Source organism: Hemiscyllium ocellatum, chromosome 29, assembly GCF_020745735.1.
Source record: "Hemiscyllium ocellatum isolate sHemOce1 chromosome 29, sHemOce1.pat.X.cur, whole genome shotgun sequence".
Lineage (NCBI taxonomy): Eukaryota > Metazoa > Chordata > Chondrichthyes > Orectolobiformes > Hemiscylliidae > Hemiscyllium > Hemiscyllium ocellatum.
Genome location: NC_083429.1, coordinates 20,732,682 through 20,744,835, shown reverse-complemented (window position 1 = coordinate 20,744,835; position 12,154 = coordinate 20,732,682).

Below are 12,154 nucleotides of genomic sequence, written 5' to 3'. Positions count from 1 at the left end.
CGTCCCGCTTTCTTCCCACAGATGTTGCCAAATCTGCTGAGTTTCGCCAGAATTATATGATTTTTGCTGCAAATTCCAACTATCTTTGATTGGAAATTGAGTTAAAAATTGTTCTTGTGTATCTGCAGAAATGTAGTGACTGTCACTTTACAAGTCCGATCAGAGTATTGAGGACAGGAGTTGGGAGGTCATGTTGGCTGTCCAGGACATTGGTTAGGCCACTGTGGGAATATTGTACGCAATTCTGCTCTCCTTCCTATCAGAAAGATGTTGTGAAACTTGAAAGGGTTCAGAAAAGGTTTACAAGGTGTTGCCAGAGTTGGAGCATCTGAGCTACAGGGAGAACAGGATGGGCTGTTTTCCCTGGAGCGTCGGAGGCTGAAGGGTGACCTTGTAGAGGTTTCCAAAATTATGAGGGACATGGATAGGATAAATAGACAAAGTCTTTTGCCTGGGGCCGGGGAGTCCAGAACTAGAGGGCAGCGGTTTAGGGTGAGAGAGGAAAGATATAAAAGGGACCTAAGGGGCAACTTTTTCATGCAGAGGGTGGTACGTATATGGAATGAGCTGCCAGAGGAAGTGGTGGAGGCTGGTACAATTGCAACATTTAAGAGGCATTTGGATGGGTATTTGAATAGGAAGGGTTTGGAGGGATATGGGCCGGGTGCTGGCAGGTGGGACTAGACTGGGTTGGGAGATCTGATAGACATGGACGGGTTTGACCAAAGGGTCTGTTTCCATGCTGTACTCTATGACTCTATCACATGACATAATCATAACATCCCTGACCATTCTGGTTAGGAAACAACCCAGCCCAGCCTTGCTGCCTGCAGAGTAAACAACTCCATCATAAATCTCCTGCCATTTGGCCTCGTGGTCTTTCTTGGAATGGAGCAGAAGAAGAAATCTGGCAAAGAGGAAATAAACTGTTTTCATATCTATTAGGTTAATCCACTGATTAGCCAGAGGGGAAAAAAAATGGAATGTGGTACGTACTGCAGATCTTCGAGATGCACTGATTATAAAGAACAAAATAAACCAAATGACACCATTGCTATATTGAAGCAGGCACAGTCAGCAGCAAAAACGTATTCACCCCAGAAAGGGGTAAACAATTGGGTAATACCTTCCAACAGGGAGGGAAATATTTTGACTGACAAGTGCAGATTCAATCATAAGAGGTGATTATTAAAAAAAGCATTTATAGACATCTAAAGTGAGAACAATTTATCAGTAATAGTCAGTATGGTGTTGTGTGATGAAAATTGTGTCTCACAAACTTGATTGAGTTTTCTGAGGAAGCTACCAAAATGATTGATGAGGGCAGAGCAGTAGACATTGTTTACTTGGATTTTAGCAAAAGTTCTGCATGGTACACTAACCAGTAAAGTTTGGTCACATGGGATTCAGGGTAAGTTTGCCAATTGGATACACAATTGGCTTAATGACAGGAAAAAGAGAGTGGCGATGGAGGGCTGCTTTTCGGACTGGAGACCTGTTACCAGTGGTGTGGCATCGGGAATGGTTCTGCATCCTCTTTTGTTTGTGATTTATATAAATGATTTCGATGAGAATATTTGTGGACAACACCAACATTGGTAGCATACTAGACAGTGAAGAAAGTTATCTCAGATTACAAAAGGATCTTTATTAAATGGATCAATAGGCTGAAAAATGGCTTATACAATTAACGGTAGGGTTGTGTTCGTGGTGTGGAACAGAGGGATGGAGGGGTTCAGGTGCATAATTCTTTGAAGTTTGCAACACATATGGAAAGGCTGGTTAAAAAGTTGTTCGGCATACTTGCCTTCATTGCTTCAGATCTTTGAATATATGTGTTGGGAAGTCATGTTGAGGTTGTATTCGTGAGGCCACCTCTGGGGTACTGTGTCCTGTTCTTGTTGCCCAGATACAGGAAGCATATCATTAAGCTGGAGAGAGGGTTCAGAAGAGATTTACCAAGATGTCGCTAATGGAAGGTTTGAGTTATAAATAAAGGCTGGATAGGCTGGGTCTTTTTTATCTGACACAAGAGGTGCCCTTGTAGAAGTTTATAAAATAATGAGAGGTATAGATTGAATTAATGGCAGTTTCTTTATCCTAGAATGGGGGATTTCAAGACTCGGGGGCACATTTTTAAGGTAAGAGGAGAGAGATTTTCAAAAAAGACAGGAGGGGCAAATCTTTTACACAGAGGGTGGTCCGTGTGTGGGATTGAACTTCCTGAGTAAGTGGTGGATGAAGTTACAATCACAAAATTTAAAAGATGTTTGGAAAAGTACATGAATAAGAAATGTTTGGAAGGATATGGGCCAGGAGCATGGAAGGTGGGATTATTTTAGTTTGGGATTATAGTCAAAAAGTGTGGTGCTGGGAAAGCACAGCCAGTCAGGCAGAATTTGAGGAACAGGAGAGTCAACGTTTTGAAGATAAGCTTCTCATTGACTCTCCTGCTCCTCAGATGCTGCCTGACTGGCTGTGCTTTACCAGCACCACAATTTATAACTCTGATCTCCAGCATCTGAAGTCCTCTTCTTCACCTAGTTTGGGAATATGTCTGGCATGGACTGGTTGGACCGAAGATCCTGTTGCTGTCCTATAAAACTCTGTGATTCTATGACTCTATGATGGAGGTTTATAAACTGTTGAGTGGTGTAGATAAAGTGAATGGCAGGTGTCTGTTCCCAACGGTGGGGAATTTCAAGACTAGCAACATATTTTTAAGGTGAGAGAAAAATTTTAAAAAGACATCAGGTGCAATTTTTTTACACAGGGAGTGGTTTATATGTGGAATGAATTTCCAGATGAAGTGGTGCATGATGGTACAGTTACAATGTTGTGAAGGCATCTAGGGATGTACATGAATAAGAAATGTTTGGAGGGATATGGGCCAAGCACCGACAGATGGAACTAGTTTAGTTTGGGAGTGTGGTTGGCACACACAGATTGGACCGAAGGGTCCGTTTCTATGCTGCATGACTCTATGACTCTACAATTGAAATGGAAAAATCAGAGTGGACTTGAATGGTGACAAGAGGGTCACACTGACAAGCAACGGGAGATTGGAGATATGCTTTTTGATAGGTATGAATTAACTGCAAATTTGGAGGAGAAGGGACAGTATTAGAGAAAAAAGAAGCTATGAATGATAACAGCTAACCAGGGACCATGATGGGAAGTAAGTGTACAACAGCTTAATAGAAATAGGAATGAGAGGACAGCAACCAATTGTTGTAGACAGCATGAGTTGAGACCAAGCATAAGGGGAGTTGACATGGGGATTAATGGATATTGGAGTGAGGACAGTGGCATTCTCTGTTGCATTAACGGGAAAACAAAGGGAAGGAAACAATAGGGCAGCGAACCAGATTGTCTCAATTTTAGGGACAGAGAGTCCATCAATTGCCTATGCTCGTTGGAGGAGGTACGGATCAAAAAGGCAAGGGAGAAAATGACTTATATGAGAAAAGACACTAAGGTTATTTTTTTCTCTCTGCTGCCCTCTCTGTTGTGGAAGCATAAATAATGTTATCAGAAAAATGGATTTAAAAAGTTGAACAAGTTGTCTTACTCAGTGCAATACACAAGAGAAAATTGATGCCAATCAAGACTGGGACAGAATTTTTCCAATTTCATTTGAGAAATTAAGGATTGAAAAAGAACCTTTATTTTGGAATTTTAAAATAGGTTTGTGGACGTTTATACACTTTCAAAGATTGCACCGTGTGCATATCATATTTAGGTATACAGTGAATCAGTGTGGGTGTATGTCTTTGAAAAATAACACTGATTACACATCTAACTACAATGAGTTAATTGAACACTAATAAAGAATCACAGAATAGAGCTGTTACAGTGCAGAACAAGGCCATTTCACTCATTATGTCAATACTAGCTCTAAAGTTCATAGTTCCTTGAAAGTGGAGTGACAGGTAGATGAGATAGTGAAGAAGACATTTGGTGTACTTTCCTTTACTGGTCAGAGCATTGTGTATTGGAATTAGGAGGACATGTTGCAGCATGGTTAAGGCTACTTTTGGAATATTGTGTGCAATTCTGATCTCCCCACTAAGTGAAGGATGTTGTGAAACTTGTGTAAGCTGATATAATTACAACATTTAAAAGGCATCTGGATGGGTATATGAATAGGAAGGGTTCAGAGGGATATGGGCCAATTGCTGGCAAATGGGACTAGATTGGTTTGGGATATCTGGTTGACGTGGACAAGTTGGTCCAAAGGGTCTGTTTCTGTGTTGTACATCTCTATGACTCTAAATGAACATCATGATTTATTTGATTACCCTGTCCTTCTCTCATAATTCCAAGAATTATTTATTTTTAAATTACCATCTAAATGCCTTTTGAATTAGTTGGTTGAACATGCCACACCAAATTCCTGGCAGTGTATTCCTGACCCAAACCCACTCACCGTCTGAAAAAGTTTCTTCTCACATCATATTTACTGCTTTTTTTTGCAAATTACTTTAAAAGCTGCATTCTTTCATTCTTGATCTACTACCAGGCAATAATCCAGGACTCTCATGGTTTTAAAAACATCAATTGAATTTCCTCTGAGCCTTCTCCTTTCTGAGGAAGACAGCCCAACCTCTCCAACTATCTTTATATTTGAAGATTCTCATTTTCATAAATCTCCTCTGCACTCTCATCGAGTCATAGTGATCGACAACACAGAAAAAGGCCCTTTGGCCCATCAATCAAAAACCATCACCTAGCAATTCTATTCCCATTTCTCAGCACTTGCCCAAATTATTGTATATTTGCATCACAAGTGAATTTCTAGAAACCTTAAATTTTATGGAAGTTGCTGTCTCTAGCCCACTTTTACAGACAGCAAGTTCCAGATTTTCACCACGCTCTTTCTGCCCCTTACCTTAAATCTATGGCCCTGGTCATTGACCTCTCTATCAAAGGGAAAAGTTCCTTTCTGTTTAATCTGTCTGTGCCTCTCATAATCTTATACGTCACAACCACGTTCCCTCACAATCTCCTCTGCTTTAATTAAAACACCCCAACCTGTTGAACTCTCCAGCCCAGGCAACACCTGGAAAATGTCCTCTGCACCCTGTCCATTGGGATCACATCACTCCTATAATGTGGATTCCAGAACTGAACACAAAGTTCTCACTGTGGCCAAATCCACATTTTGTACAGTTCCTGCAGAACTACCTTGCCCTTAAACTCAATGACTCGGTTGATAAAGGCAAGTATACCACTTCTTCGTCAATTTATCCATCTGTTCTGATACCATAAGAGGTTATTAAACATGGACAGCAAAGTCCCTTTGATCCTTGGTGTTCACCATGTATTACCTTGCCTTGATTGTCCTGCCCATGTGCATTACCTTGCACTTATCCGAGTTGAAATCCATTTGTTACTGATCAGCCTTTTACAAGCCCATCTATATCCTACTGTAACCTAAGGCTGTCATTCTCATTATTTACCACCCCACTAATTTTTGAATCATCTGTGAACTTACTAATTAACCATCCCACATTCAAATCCACATTATTTCTATAAACTACAAACAGCAAGGGCCCCAGCCTGACTCCTGTGGGGTTACACTGGACACAGACCTCCAGCCAGAAAACACCCTCAGCCATTAGTCTCTGTTGCTGCTCCTCGGATGCTGCCTGAACTGCTGTGCTCTTCCAGCACCACTAATCCAAAATCTGGTTTCCAGCATCTGCATTGTTTTTACCTCTATTTCCTGCCAATCAGCCAATTGTGGATCCAATTTACTAAAATTTCTTGGATCCAATGGGCTTTTCCCTTTGACAGCAGTCTCCCATACAGTATCTTATCAAAAGTCTTGTTGAAATCTACATTGGCTACATCAAAAGCATTGCTCTCATCTACATGCCTGATTATCTTCAAAAGCTTCAATCAAATTGGTCAGACATCATCTCCCCTTAACAAAACCATGCTGACTGTTCCTGATTAATTTCTATCTCTGCAAATGCAGATTAGTTCTGTGCCTCAAAATGGCTTCCAAAAATTTCCCTACTGCTGTGGTTAGACTGACTGACCAACCTGCAGTTTCCTGGTTTATCCCTTGCTCCCTTCTTGAAAAAGTGTACCATGTTGGCTGTTCTCCAATGCTCTGGCACCTTTCCCGTGGCCAGAGAGGAATTAAACATTTTTGTCAGAGCTCCAGCTATTTTCTCCCTTGCCTCATTCAATAACCTGGGATACATTTCACCTGGCCCTGGGGAGTTCTTTACTTTTAAAACTGCCAGACCACTCAGAACCTCCTCTCTGACTGTGTTAATTTCTTTAATTGTATCACACACCTTCTCCCTGATTTCTGTACCTATATCGTTCTTCTCACTAGTGAGTACCAACATGAAGCATTCATTTAGATTCCTGCCTACACCCTCTGGTTCCATGCACAAAGTACCACTGTGGTCCTTAATGAGCCCAACTCTTTTCTTTGTTATCCTTTTACCCTTAATGTAACTACTTTTCTTGACTCTAATGGGACTGAACGTTTTTGAGATACAGAATACCTTGGATATTCAATTCCTGTCCTTACCCACCCTGCAGCCATGTCTCTGGGAATCTGACTGTGTCAGATAGCGTTTTCAGATAGAGGTCATTCTGCTATAACGCGTGTTTCCTTAACACAAATTTGCTATAACATGATTGATGAATTGGGGACCCCATTTCTAAAGCTCAAACTTTTAAAATGTTGTTGGCTGTAATGCGATAACATCACCAACACTTTAAGCACTGTTTCTAAAATGCAATTTTTCTACAGCATGGGTTGCACAAGAATACAACCACCCTGTTATCAAGGAACTCCCTGTATTTGTGTGATTATTTCAGCTATATTTTTGTGAATATTTCATGCATTAAGACAGAAATAGCTCATCTTTTTAACATTATTTAGCGCATTCGCATTATTTTGAGTGTCCCTGTTTGATCTTAGCCCTTGTTTCTCTGCATTCCATTTTTCTTATTCTTCTTGCCCTCCTTTTAACTCCTTGCATAAGTATGTAACCCCCTGCCAATTTAGTTTAAAACTTCCAACCAAGTATCTAGCAAATTCTCCCCCTCGGGCATCAACACCAAGTCCTGCCAGATGTAATCTGTCCAGTTTGTACTGGTCCGACCTCCCCAGAACCGGTCCCAGTTTGCCAGGAAAGTTTTCAACCACATATTTATCTGCCATTTCTACTTTGACTAGCACATGGCACAGCTGGAATCTGAAGATCACTACCTTTGATGTCCTACTTTTCAACTTACTTCCTTACTTTCTATATTCGGCTTTTAGGTCCTCATCCTTTTATTTAATCCATTTTATTTTTGCCAATGTGTACCACGACTACTGGCTGCTCACTTCACAACGTCTCCTGTATGTCCTCTGAGATATCTTTGACCCTACTAGCAGAGAGGCAGTCATTGTTTCAATTATGAGGTTACCCATATAAAACAAAGATGATAACTCGCTTCCTGAAGATATTGAAAGCAGACTCTTTGAATAATTTTAACACATTGGTCAGTAGATTCCAGGTAAACAAGGAAGTAAGAGTTATTGGAAAGTTACATTCATTTCAGCTACGATCTTATAAAATGTTGAAGCAGGTTTGAGTGGTTAAATAACCTACATTTGCTTATTGTTTGTATGTGAATGCAATGGAGAGACTGTAATGAAAGTTAACAAAAATGGTTCCAACCAAAAGAAAATTCAATGACAAAGATAGATTGGAGAATTCGGGAATTTTCCTTGGGGAGCAGAAGGCTAAAAGGAAATGATTCCAACATCATGAGGATTTAGACCAAATAAAAATCTGAAAACTATTCCCAGTCATTAACAGATTTAAGATGTAAGACTTTTCTTAATGCACACTGATTCATTAGGGTTTGGAAAGCGTTGCCTTGTAGTTTGGTATCATCTCTACCTTGGGCAGTTGCATTTTGGACTGGCCTAGTTTGAAATTGTTGACCTGCAGACATTATATTCTGCTACTGTTTGGGCAAAGTATTTTAAAATAGCTTCTCTCATGACTTGCTTGACATTGTCACTTAATGGCTGGGTAGGGATAGTGGCAATGTGGAGTTTTCCCACCACAACAAGGACATGAAGCAATGGCAGTGACTGTACTCTCTTACCAGTGTGGAGCTTTTCTGGAGCAACAGAAGCCCTCTGAGTAATGAATTTGATTGAGTTAGAATTGATAGTCTACCAGAAGCTTCTCTGTCTCTTCAGATAAAATGTCTATTTTGGTTGCTATCTTCAACCTGTCCAATGATTGCCACAGATTTTTCCAAATTAAATTCCACCCCACCCCCCACCCCACCCTGTGGATTATAAATTTCATGTTAAAGCCTCACTTAACCACCACCACCATCCCTCCAACTAAACTGCAATTCCATCTGACCCCACTTCTTACTGATCCCTTTTGGTAGGTATCAGTGAGGGATTACAGGTAATCATGAATAGAATCAATACACTTCCCACTTGCTAACTATAAACCTTTTGATCTTTATTCAGTCTGTGATAGGGTTGCACCATAAAGTAAAATAATGACCAAAGACCTGAAAGACATTGTCATAAAGTGCAATTTCTCATTTGCTGCCCTGTCCAATCATCTAGTTCTGGTTTGGTTAACCCAGTCTGTGCAATGAGCAAGGCGGAACATGGGCTGAGAGACCCCATTGACTGACTACCCCAGAAGATCACTGTAGCACTATCGAGATATTGAAAGGTAGGCATGAGAACTGTTATAATTTCTACAGTGGTAACAATTGTAGTTTCTATCAATGGCCATGCGACAAAAAGGGTTAAAAAAATTCAAGAGACCAGAAATTCAACGGAATTGACATGCTTCCAATCAAATGCGTATTCCAGAATCACACTTACCAAAGGCTTGCCCCTTCTGTGATGAGTGGGTGTGCTCCCATGAGAATGATCAGGGTCACTGGAAGGCCATGGGAGCGAAATCATGGCAGAAATCAAAGTTCTGGTGCCAAGTGTTATGGAGCAATCCTGCCCAAAGTGAGCGACATTCAGCAGAAAATACAAAACAACCAACAGAGCTGGAGGAGGAGTGATGAGGAGAAACTGTTCTTCTTAGGCTCTGAACTTTCCAGGAAGTAGCAATCTCATGCAGATTGCCAATCCCTTTCGTCTTCTTGAAGAAATGAAAGAGATTCCAATCCGGGTTTCTTCAGAAATAACAAATTGCACTTCAAATTTTATAGACCCGTGTACCATAGACCAGTCAGCTGTTGCATTCCATAACTTAGAGGCCCAAGATCACACTTAGCCAATTAGCAATTGCTGTGAAATATTAAGTAACAATGTTAAATGTGAGGTCAGGGTATCAGTAGTCTGCCAGTAGTTAGGGGTTGCAGGATGCCAGGTGGATAGGGGAAAGGTGCTAGGCAAGTAAGGGGTCAGGAATAGGCAGTCAGGGGACAATGTAATGAAGGGACCAGGTACATGATTAATTGTTTAGGTGCGTAGGAGGTATCAGGTCTGCTGAGGTATGGTGCCAGGTCACATGGAGGAGGGAGCTGCTGTGATGGGGCAGCGAGTTGGTGATTAGGTGTTGAGTCCTGGTGGGAGATGAAGTGTGTCTGGGGTATGTCAGGTGCATGGGGAGGTATAGTGAGGGTACTCTTGGTACACTGAATAATTACTCAGGACTTAGCCTAGGTTTATAATAGTCTAGCTTTTCTTGAGTAACTATTTACTTAACAGAAACAGAATCAGCTGAATTGTCTAACTTAACTAAATATATTCAGCAGGTTCCTGGTATCGGGGAATTGAACAGTGGAACCTTCAATTTCCCAGGCAGTTCCTTCAGAATCAGCTACACTGGCGGTTCCCCAGGATCCCATGCACAATACCTATCTACACTTCAAAACCAGCCAGCTGGCTATTGGAAATTCCAGACCACTGTTGTCCACAATGCTGGGCAAAGACCTGTCAGTTCTGGTTTAAGAGGATAGTTTTTTAGCAGATTACAACCTTGGTTCTCACACCTTATTACCATAATGGTACCACTGGGCCAAGCAGGCTACTTACTGCAGGCTTCCTGTTTGTGTTGTCTGTGTGCTCAGTGGAGAATACAGAAGGCACAGAAGGCAACCAGTGCTCTGTCCTTAAAAGCAATATGGCAGCATTTCTCTTAAAGAGGAGCTGCATTTAAATTATGGAAAGTGGCACATGAGGACACAGAGAGGATTCCAGAGATAGCATACATGAAACTGAATGCATTGAATGAGGAACAAAGAAAAAGAAAATTACAGCATAGGAACAAGCCCTCAGCCATCCAATCTTGCGCCAATCCAGACCCTATATCTAAACCTGTCACCTATTTTCTAATGATCTGTATCCCTTTGCTCCCTGCCCATTCATGTATCTGTCTAGATACATCTTAAATGATGCTGTCTTTCACCTCCGCTGGCAACGCATTCCAGGCAGCTACCACCCTCTGCATAAAGAACTTTCCACACATACCTCTCTTAAACTTTCCTCCTTTCACCTTAAACTCGTAACCCCTAGTAATTAAGACCCCATTTTGGGACAAAGCTTCTGGCTATCCACCTTGTCTACACCTCTCATGATTTTGTAGACCTCAATCAGGTTCCCCCTCAACCTCCATCCTTCTAATGAAAATATTCCTAATCTACTCAACCTCCCTTCATAGCTAGCACCCTCCACACCAAGCAACATCCTGATAAACTTCGTCTGCACCCTCTCTAAAGCATCCACATCCTTCTGATAATGTGGCGACAAGATCTGTATGTAGTATACCAAATGTGGCTGAACCAAAGTTGTATACAACTCTAAAAAACACACAACACAGTTTATTTTCCAACAGGTTTATTTGGAAGCATTAGCTTTCGAGTACTGCTCCTTCACCAGGTGGTTGTGGAGTATAGGATCATAAGACACAGAATTTACAGCAAAAGATTACAGTGTCATGCAACTGAAATGATATAGTCAAAAAAACCTAGATTGTTGTTTAATCTTTCATCTTTTAGAATGGGTGGCAGGTTTCCTTTCATTAATATGTAAATCCCAGAACTTCTTTTAAGTCACTTTCTCGAGATAACTTAAGATTTTACAACAAAAACTGACATCTTAGGTCAGACATTCATGAGTGGCGTGAGGTTAGAGTCTGTATGTATCCCAATCTTGAATCAGACTGGTTCTATTTCCAAACTGGAATTTACAAAATATTATATGGATTGACTGCCTGCAGATTGTACATTTTTTGAGCAAAATAGAATGTATCTGCAAATAGGATTCTGTATATACAAATTCACCCCTTAGATGTGTGTGTGTGTGTGTGTGTGTGTGTGTGTGTGTGTGTGTGTGTGTGTGTGTGTGTGTGTGTGTGTGTATAGTATAGTGGGGTCCCCTTTTGGTATGAAATAAACCCAAGGTCCAGTTGAGGCCATCCCCATGGTTACTGAACTTGGCTATCAGCCTCTGCTCAGCCAGTTTGCATTGTTGCATACCCCAAAGTCCACCTTGAGTGATGGTCACCCAATGATCTGAAGCCAAAATGTCCCTGATCGCTGAAATGCTCCCCGACTGGGAGAGAATACTCCTGTCTGTTGGCTGTTGTGCGTTATCCATTCATCAATTGTCACAGCATCTGCTTGGTCTCACCAATGTACCATGCCTCAGGACATCCTTGCCTGCCGCTTATGAGACAGACAACGTTGGCCTAGCCACATGAGTACCTCCCAAGTACACAGTGGGTGGTGTCCATGTCGACACTCCGACATGTCTTGCAGGTTGCCCTCACAGGGTTGTACGGTGTTGTGTTCGATGTTGTCCTCAAGGCTGGGCAGTTTGCTGCAAATAATAGTCTGTTTAAGCTTTGGCAGTTGTTTAAAGGTGAGAAGTGGAGACGTAGGTAAGATCTTGGTGAAGCGCCCATCCTCACCGATAATGCATTGCAGGCTGCAAAGAACATGGCATAGTTTTTCCACTCCCAGGAAATACTGGACAACAAAGATACCCTATTGGTCATATCCTGTGTCTGTCTCCTGAGGAGGTCATTCCAGTTTCCCTTTGTAGCAGGTTGGAACTGGTGATCGATGAGTTGAGCATAGTACCCTGTTCTTATTCACATGTCCTTCAGCACCTTCAGGTGTTCATCACATTCCT